The sequence below is a fragment of the Trachinotus anak genome, unplaced genomic scaffold (genome assembly GCF_046630095.1).
Source record: "Trachinotus anak isolate AG129_WGS33_773 ecotype Australia unplaced genomic scaffold, CSIRO_AGI_Tana_v1 ptg000009l, whole genome shotgun sequence".
Taxonomy (NCBI): Eukaryota; Metazoa; Chordata; class Actinopteri; order Carangiformes; family Carangidae; genus Trachinotus; species Trachinotus anak.
In genome coordinates this window covers 16,302,410-16,312,683 of record NW_027273860.1, presented here as the reverse complement: position 1 = coordinate 16,312,683, position 10,274 = coordinate 16,302,410, and positions in this window count along the sequence as shown.

The following is a 10,274-nucleotide window of genomic DNA, read 5'->3' as shown; positions in this document are numbered from 1 at the left end:
TATGACAAAAGTTTCATCAACATTCCTAAATCTATGATAAGTTTGATGACACAGCTTTCAGATTTCATTAAGTGTTATTAATGTATTAAAGAAAACGGTCAACAAACAAACAAACACATCTCTGTTGAAATCTCATGAGACAGCCACTGTCAAACACAACTTTCATTTAGTTTTAGTGTCAAACTATTTCTTTTGAATTGGTTAAGTTTTTTTTGACAAAACACAACAAATCCTCCCAATTAAATGAGTGTGTAACATCCCCCCAACACATACAAGCATTTTGTGATCTGACACCCCTATCAGCAGGACCACATTATTTATCTGTGTCTTCCAAAACTGTGATAAATAACTGATGAAAAATGAATCACTTCTATGATGTGCTTAATATTTGGTTAGGATTAGGCACAAAAACAACTGGGTTTGGGTTAAAAGAATTAGTTCGTCAAGGTTAGGTTGTTGTCAAGGTTGTAGTAATAACCACTTTTGAAATGATCATGCTTTGAAGAAAAACTAAAAAATCTGTCTGTCCGTTGGAAACAAGTCAGAGTCCACTGCAGTCAACTTCGTGAATCCACTAATAAACTGTGAATAACAAATTTCTGTGTGTGCTGCAGCCTGGATGTGAATGCACGACACACTGCAATGACTGTTCAGAAATTTCAGAATAATTATTGAGTTTTTTCGACTGAAAATAAATCAAAAATGTTTAAGACAAAAAGACATACATTTGCACAAGACGTGTCAGCATGAACTGTAAAAGTTCAAACAAAATATTAATGGACAAAGGGGGAAAAGGCTGCAGGGGAAAAAGTAAAAAAAAAAAGAGTCCCTGTTGAGATTTGACAGTGTGTGGGTGGCTACAGCTATCTATAGCTAATGCCTGAAAAATTACATGTACATGGAATATTTGTATTTAACCCCCTTCCACCCTTTGCCCCTCTCTCTCTCTCTCTCTCTCTCTCTCTCTCTCTCTCTCTCTCTCTCTCTCTCTCTCTCTCTCTCTCTCTCTCTCTCTCTCTCTCTCTCTGGCATGAGGGAGTATAGGCAGTGTTTGCTATAGAAGAAGGATTTGACCTCAGTTATACAGGGTTGGCAGTGAACAAACACAATCCAAGAGAAATTGGAATTAATAATGTAGACTCTAATATGTGTACTCAACTCAGATGATGGCTTCAATAAAATATGAAGAGTACAGTGCCCCATAAGGGTATATCTGTCTTGTGAGAGACATAAAATCCCCCTTTTCTCTCCTCTCCAGCCAAATGCATTACAGGAAGGAAGTGATGGTAGTTCTCCTTTCACCTGAGACCAAATAGAAGAAGGAAACCGGGGTCACACCACTTATCATTTCTATTTGGGAGAGGTTTCACCTTCAAATGGCATCGAGACAAAAGGACACACCAAATGGATTTGAGTCTAGGAGCAAATGAATGGTGAAAGTTAAATTGGACCTTGCATTGTTACAAGCAAATACTGAAGTGGAGGACCAGAGCAGAGGTTTTGGCTCCTTTTTTAACGCTCAATACAAGTGGCAGCAGAGGTGTCACATTCTGGTGCCTCTACAAGCAGAAATGTCAGGATCCACAGATAAATTTAATTAGTGTCTATTTGCACCCAGCCAAAAAATAGTCACAGTGCCAAATGGTTTCCACAGTGCCTTGTTTGTTGCATACAGGACAGCACATTTTGCTGCAATGGGCGGATTAATAGACATCATATGCCGGGTGCCGCTCTAAACATCTGCCGCCGTCAGGTGCTTCTCTGTGCAGGGTGGAGGTTCATGGTGGATGAATGGGTTAAGCACAGGACTTTCTCCTGAGAGACTGAAGTCTAATTCCCCTGAGAATTCTCGATACTTACCATGTCACTTCATCAGTTTTCAGTCAAAGTTTGGTTAGGTATAGGTAACGGAACGACTTGGTTAGGTCTAGGAAAAGATCACGGTTTGGGTTAAAACAGACTATTACACATCATTAACCACATGTTAGAAAGCCTTTCTGCCAGAACTTCTTCCATGTGACTCACTGAAGTGGTCCAGGAGAGCCTGAAAAGTAGGTAATGGTAATTAGCTGCACTGGTTTTTCACCCCCAGTGTAAATAGCAGAGACAAGCATCTGTTGCCAATAATGCTATGCTATTCACACCCAAGTGTAAATAGCTACATTGGCTGTCCGCCCTGGGTGGAAATGGTTGGCTCTGAGGTGCTGCATGGTTTCAGTAGATTCTTGTTAATAACCCTGTTGTTTCTTAAATAGCGATGATGTGATGATGATGAAGAAAATTCCGCTGACACCGTCTTGCTTGTATATAAAGAGGTTTATTACAAAGAAGTCCAGCATCAAATCAAGCACCATGGATTGCCTGAGAGAGGAGTCGAAGCCAATATGAATCTCTTCTGAATAACTGCTCTAACTCCCCGTCTATATAGGCTGGTTGTTTTTGTGAACCTAAGGTAAAACATATGGTTCCTAAATTACAGAAAAAGGGCTTCATTACATAAGATGGGTGAGTCTTCAATCTCTCGTCCACACCTAGACCTTTTGACCTAGAAACCCCTAGACACGACCCCTAAATCTTTTTGCCCTAGAGCCTTCTGGCTAAGGCCATTAAATCTTTTTGACCAGGGGACTCCTAGCTAAACATACCAAATCCATAAATTCACATAACATAACATACAGAACTTCAGATACTACAACCCCAAATACAGTACTATGGTATTATTAGGCTCGATGAGCCTGGATCACTGCATCATGGTGAGCATCATGAGCGTTGTTCACTCGTGCAACAATACATCCAAAGAACCTGGCATCTAATTGAGACCTTTGTTTATTTGACAAGATGTGCAGCCACACCGGGCTGGTAAAAGGGACTCTGAGTTTAATTGGCACACACTGGCTTCTCATTGAACTTTTGCGGTAGGTCTAAATGCCTGTGTTCCTGTTTCAATAAGGGCCTGGTTCTCTTGGCAGTAGAGGTAAATAAATTTATAGTGACTAACTTCATCTTGCAAAACGCTCTATTCATAGTCTTGTGCCTTTACATTTTCTCCACCTTTTGTTCAAATTGATTTCTTTTAACAATAGACCAATTTAATATTCTCTTTAAAAAGATCTGTATAAGGGCATTTAATATCAGTGTTGAAATAAGTTTTTATGCCTTACCCCAAATTATGTTTGAAAAAACTGAAAAATGAGGACTGCAGTGTTATCCCAATTTACTAAGTTACTTTTCTGACCTCAAAAGATCTTCTGCACTACAGGCGGTATGAGTCATACCAAATCATGGATGGCTGAATGAAAAAATAGATCTGTCTGCCTCAAATGTCTCCATGTACCATTTCTAAAATAAATAAATAAATTACTAAATCTTCATCTTTGCTTGTATCTTTTAAGCTGGTTCTTTTCTGTTGCATCTGGATTTCAAACTACAGTGTACCGAGGTTTAAAAAAAAAAAAGTCTTTCTCTTGGTTTGTATTCATGTCAGTTGCTAATAAATGTACTAACAACCTGACCTGTGCATTTTCACCCACCCCACACCCACATGTGTCACTATTTTGTGAGTAATGGACTTTACTGAGCAACTACAAAGGAAAGCATTCAGCTTTAGGGTTTGTTTGTTGCCACTACCAACTAGTTGTTCAGGTTGTTAACGTATGGGGGAAGCTGCAGTCAGCTACTTTCCCATCCAGTGTGCGGTAGAAGTTAAGGAATTGTTGCATCAACGTGGGCAGACAGCTTTCCAATAAGCAGCCAACCCTGAAATGTTGCCACACCGTGGCTTGATGCTCCCTGAGAAACTGAGGGGGAGGAAGAAGAAGAAGAAGAGGAGTAGGCTAAAGGAAAGGGGAGAAAAAAAATGGAGTCTGCTCTGATGGTGACCTGTTTTTACTTATTTATTTATTCAGCCTTTTCTCCGTCACCTATTTGTCTCACCACTTGTGCTTTCACACATGCACTGCAACAGAACAGAACCGGAATCAGTTGAACAGGATGTGAAACAGACTTTACCCTGTTACCTCCCCAGTACAAAAGTACAAGTACAGTCTTTGTAATGTCTGATTTAGCCGACATGTGTATATAGAGCAGGTCATTCTGCAGAAAAATTAACAGCGAGCGAGTGGGTGTGTTTACAGTGTTTCTGTCCTTCCTCCTGCACACTCTACCCAGACGCCACCTCTCGCCTAAACCAAATGGAGTATTTCTAGTAGGTGAGACTGCATCTGACACAGCCAATCTCCTGTTGTGTGCTACATGTGTGAAAGGGCAACTCCGGACAATCTCCGGACTTGATTCCCCAGTTCCCCTTTCTGCCTCCCTCTGTGAGTGCCTCTCCCTCCTCCTCCTCCTCCTCCTCCTCTTCCCCCGACTGCTTTGATCCCTTTAGCTCCACCAGGAAATGGAGAATTTGTTAAAAGGTCACAGTAGATCAAAGTCTTGTAGCATCAGGCAACCTGCCAGGGAGAAGGTACTTATTATTGGCAGAGTGCATAGGAGTGCAGAGACAGTGAGAAAGAAGTGGACAACTGGATATTTACATGGCACATTAGCCACCCGCTCCCTTTCAGCAGTCCTATCCAGACATATCAGTCTGGCATTGACTTCTTTTCTGACGTCATTTTCTGGTGATGTTTTTTTGAAGGTAGGCCAAGGATTTTCCACGAACAGTCGATAGTATCTCACTGTGTTCATCTGTATACTTTGTTAGGCCTTTTTATATAAAGATATTGGCTCCGAGACCAAAACCTATCTACAAAACACAATTTTATTTTTAGTGTAAAAATTCTATGGAGACATACTGTAAGTGCCATTGTTAAATTACCAAAGGGCTTGCAGAGTAACAGCTCTCATGTCTGCTAGTAATATGTTAATGAAATAAAAAGTTTTCCAGTGTAGTGCATGACATGAAGAAGAGATAAATATTTCCATGATGGAAAATGGAGGTACCTTATTAGCATATATCAGATAGCTCAGAGCTATCATCGTTACCATGGCCACAGAAAATTAGAGGAGGCTGTTTTTAATGCTCTGCTGGGGTAGGCAGAAGAGATGGGAAAGATGCCCATGTTTCACACTCTCGTGGAAAGAGTGTTTGCTCTTGGGCCATCCATCAGCGGAGGAGAGCTGCTTCACCGACTGCACTTCGCTGCCTTGACCCTCAAACTGGTACAGCGTGCCCCAAGCACGGTACCGGGTCCAGCTCCAATGGTACAGCTCCCTTACAGAGATGGGAAGAGCATCGAGCAGTGACTCACCAGACTGCAAAAAATCACAAGGACAGTGCTGCTGCTAACGCCGCCTGTCGACAACGCCCCCATAAGCCTCTGACAAGTCTGATAATCGTCGACTTGATAATTATAATTGTGAGAGTTCAAAAGGCTCATACACCCTGTTTCCCTGACGCCAAAGTGATTGCAGACAAACTACCAGTCTAATAAAATTGTGCCATTAAGTACAAAACATTATTGTCTATGTCACCACAAAATGTAATCCCAAGGCACCTGTTTAATATCTTCAAGTCAGTCAAAGTGAAATCCACATTCACGGACCAAGCCTCACATATGGCCGTGGAGTATGAGGCATTTCATCACTGTGAGACACTCCTCACAGAAACCAACCATGCTGACCATGCCGTCACGCAACTTTTATGACCAGAAATGACTGATGCGCCTCGGGTCTCAGTCCCAACCTGTTTGGTTCCACACTGAAGCCCGGTAATGTTTCTATTGGACGTGGACTAGACACAAATATTTCTAAAATCCCTGTGACAATTACTTATATCCTATGAGATTTGCAGTTAAACAATCTGGTGCGTGTTCCAGGAGCTCCTTCAGCTCTGAAATCAATGACTTCTGCATCTTTAAGAAGAGAATTGGTTTTGCTTTCTTACGTCTAAATATATGTAGTCACTTAAGCCACGAATCAGATCACTTAAATATCCTTTTATCTGAAATTCATTTGGATATTACAATGGCAAAAAGTGAGACTGATAATCAAACAGTTTCTTTTAGTGGTTTTAATATTTTCAGAGCAGATAGGGCTGTTAAAGGATGTGGTGTGGCTGTTAATATAAAATCAGCTCTCCATTTGAACCATTTCAGTCTCATTTTCTAAATATTTTAAATTTATTTCCCCAAAAATTGATCTTGGGCACAGTAATTTAGTTATATAGTAATTGGTGTCTACACACCTCCCTCTGCCCCTTCAGAAGCCCAAGTAAAATTGGGTGAATTAATTGCACCACTGATTGATCATAAGGTGATTATCCTTAGTGATCTCAGTGATCTCAATTTAGACTGGCTTACCTCGGTATCTAATGCTCTTGAACTTTTTTAACAATCTTAATTTTTCACGGCTTGTTTCACATCCCACTCGCCCCAATCTGAATGATTCCTCCAAGTCAAGTAATTGACTTGATATTACAAACAGACCAGAGAAATATCCTGCCTGTGGTGTTTTTGATCTTAGTGTTAGTGATCACTGCCTGATTGTTATGTGAACAGAGCAAAATTAAAGCCTTTCAACATCACCAACATCACTACTTTCTATTCATATAAATAGAAACAAATTTCATCTGAATGACAGAGAATCAGTTGGGTTAAGTTCAACTAATTAGTATTAGAGTACAACTCATTTTTCAACAAGATATAACAACTCATAATGTGACCATCCATATACAACTTCAATTATCATATCTAACTTATGGTAAAAACCACACCTTTGCCAAACCACAACCATGTTTTTTTTCTTTCATAACTAAACTAAACCATTTTTCTTTTCTTTTGTAGGTAGACATAGATTTATACTCTTCATGCCTGACTACAACTTCTGGTTTACTGTTGTTAGTGTTGTGCAAGTTCCTCTTTTAGGCAAGAAATGAACAAACTAAATAAAATATCACCTTCCTGAAAAATGTGCAGGGCAAAACTGGCCTGCCATCATGGCAGCTAGCAGCCATCTGCCATGGTCATCATAGGGAGAACAATTTAATCTCTGCAAGCCCCTTGGATTTTTTGAACAGTGGCTCTGATGTTTTTGTAATGTTTTAAACTTAACGTGTAATAAACATTTTAAGATAAAGTTTGATTTCTGAGTGTAAATTGAATATTTGTAGCTGCCGATCTGGTTTGTCTCAATGTAGTTGTGCACATTCAGTACCTTAGCAGTAAAGATCTCATTTAGCAATAAATATTAATGCATACATAAATTAACATATACAGAAGCAAAGTTGGGTTTTGAGTCTAAATTATTTTTTGTCAGTGGAAGTTGTTTTGATGATCATTTGTGCTCACCATATATTAAATTATATCATTTAGGGGGACTTTTTGGGCTCTTTTTTTGTAAAATAGATAAATAAATAATAATATTCATCTGCCTTCTGATGGCCTTTGATAGCAAACATCCACCTGAAAATGCTGACACAACTTTTAAAGATGATAACACAGACTAAATAAATCAGCAGCAATTTACAGCATAATGTAGGTCATAATTACATGCAGTGAAACAACAGACACAGATGTAGCTGTGCACATTTGAGCTTGATAAATATAGGCAGGTCGCTGTAATCAATGACTCTGACTAACTGCTGATTGGCTCGGTAAATCTTCTGAAAGGTCATGTCTTACCTGTTTAGTCCACAGCCTTTAACTGCCTATGTAGTCAATCATTACATCAGGGCAATTATACAGATGTATTATAATTACAGTGGTCATAATTATGAGGAATCAAAGCCATTTGAAAACATTAGAGTCAAAGAACTGTAACAAAATTACATTACAGTGTGTTGGAGGCAAAAACAGACATTGTAATGCGGGACAAAATAAATTACAAAATCGTACAATTTAACACAAAATCTCTATTCAAAGAAGTGTTTCTTTTCAATTATGTAAAAGTAAAAGGTAATAGATAAGGTCTAATACAGAAGATTTGTGTCCATCGGGATGTGTGATATCAGTGTGACAGATGACAACACCGAGAGGTAGCAACGGTTGAAAACCATTGGGGTTTGATGTGAAAAATTGTAATTCTCAAAACAAATTGCGTCTGACACTCTGACACCATCTGAAAGGATTTTGACTTTGTTGTGGTGTATCAGAACTAGAAGTAGCCATGTTGAAGCCTCTCATATTTTGCCCACAGCATTCATTTAGCTGAACAGTGCCAGCCGGCTTGCTGTGCAGATTTGAAAAACCAACAGTAGCACACCGTCTTTTATGTTCACAAAAACAAGAAGGCATCTCTTTTTTGTCCTTACTATTCCTCAATTCCACACTGCTCCTGTCTTGTTTTCACCATGGTCTTAACTCTGTCTGAAGCTTTAGAAGCTTGTGAACTGGGGCCCAGTCACTGCATGTATGAATATACAGTATCTCACAAAAGTGAGTACACCCCTCACATTTTTGTAAATATTCTATTATATCTTTTAATGGGACACTGAAGACTTGATACAATGTAAAGTAGTCAGTGTACAGCTTGTATAACAGTGTAAATTTACTGTCCCCTCAAAATAGCTCAACACACAGCCATTAATGTCTAAACCGCTGGCAAAAAAAGTGAGTACACCCCAAAGTGAAAATGTCCAAATTGTGCCCAAAGTGTTAATATCTTGTGTGGCCACCATTATTTTCCAGCACTGCCTTAACTCTCTTGGGCATGGAGTTCACAAGAGCTTCACAGGTTGCCACTGGAATCCTCTTCCACTCCTCCAAGACGACATCACAGAGCTGGTGGATGTTGGAGACCTTGCGCTCCTCCACCTTCTGTTTGAGGATGCCCCACAGATGCTCAATAGGGTTTAGGTTTGGAGACGCGCTTGGCCAGTCCATCACCTTTACCCTCAGTTTCTTTAGCAAGGCAGTGGTCATCTTGGAGGTGTGTTGGGGTCGTTATTATGTTGGAATACTGCCCTGTGGCCCAGTTTCCGAAGAGAGGGGATGATGCTCTGCTTCAGTATGCCACAGTACATGTTGGCATTCATGGTTCCCTCAATGAACTGTAGCTCCCCGGTGCCGGCAGCAATCAAACTCGTCACCTGGTTGCCGCCACACATGCTTGACACCATCTGAACCAAATAAGTTTATCTTGGTCTCATCAGACCACAGGACATGGTTCCAGTAATCCATGTCCTTAGTCTGCTTGTCTTCAGCAAACTGTTAGCGGGCTTTCTTGTGCATCATCTTTAGAAGAGGCTTCCTTCTGGGATGACAGCCATGCAGACCAATTTGATGCAGTGTGCAGTGTATGGTCTGAGCACTGGAAAGCTGACCCCCCACCCCTTCAACCTCTGCAGCAATGCTGGCAGCACTCATACGTCTATTTTCAAAAGACAACCTCTGGGTATGACGCTGAGCACGTGCACTCAACTTCTTTGGTCGACCATGGCGAGGCCTGTTCTGAGTGGAACCTGTCCTGTTAAACCGCTGTATGGTCTTGGCCATCATGCTGCAGCTCAGTTTCAGGGTGTTGGCAATCTTCTTATAGCCTAGGCCATCTTTGTGTAGAGCAACAATTCATTTTTTCAGATCCTCAGAGAGTTCTTTGTCATGAGGTGCCATGTTGAACTTCCAGTGACCAGTACGAGAGAGTGTGAGAGTGATAACACCAAATTTAACACACCTGCTCCCCATTCACACCTGAGACCTTGTAACACTAACAAGTCACATGACAATGGAGAGGGAAAATGGCTAATTGGGCACAATTTGGACATTTTCACTTTGGGGTGTACTCACTTTTGTTGCCAGAGGTTTAGACATTAATGGCTGTGTGTATTTTGAAGGGACAGCAAATTTACACTGTTATACACGCTGTACACTGACTACTTTACATTGTATTGTATGTAAGTGTCACTTCTTCAGTGTTGTCCCATGAAAAGATATAATAAAATATTTACAAAAATGTGAGGGGTGTACTCACTTTTGTGAGATACTGTATATAAATACCTAATACCCTAAGAAGAACAACTAAATGCTTCAAAAATATCAAACACTTCTAAATGGTAAATGAAAAATGATGGGATGATAGCAGTAACCAATTCTCAAGACCCCAGCCCTTCAGGGTATACATGTTTCAAGCATATTAGCAACTGCTGCTTTAAAGTTCTTTTTTAAAACAGATAGTGACATTTTAAGAGTGTTTTCAAACTCATTCTGTGGACCTCTGCAAACCACACTAAAATGTGAACATTTAAGTTTTCTTACACTTTATAAGACAAGAAAAAATGTCAAAATGGCATGTTGATAATTAAAATGGTGAACTGTTTCCTTAGGAGTTTTTTGTCA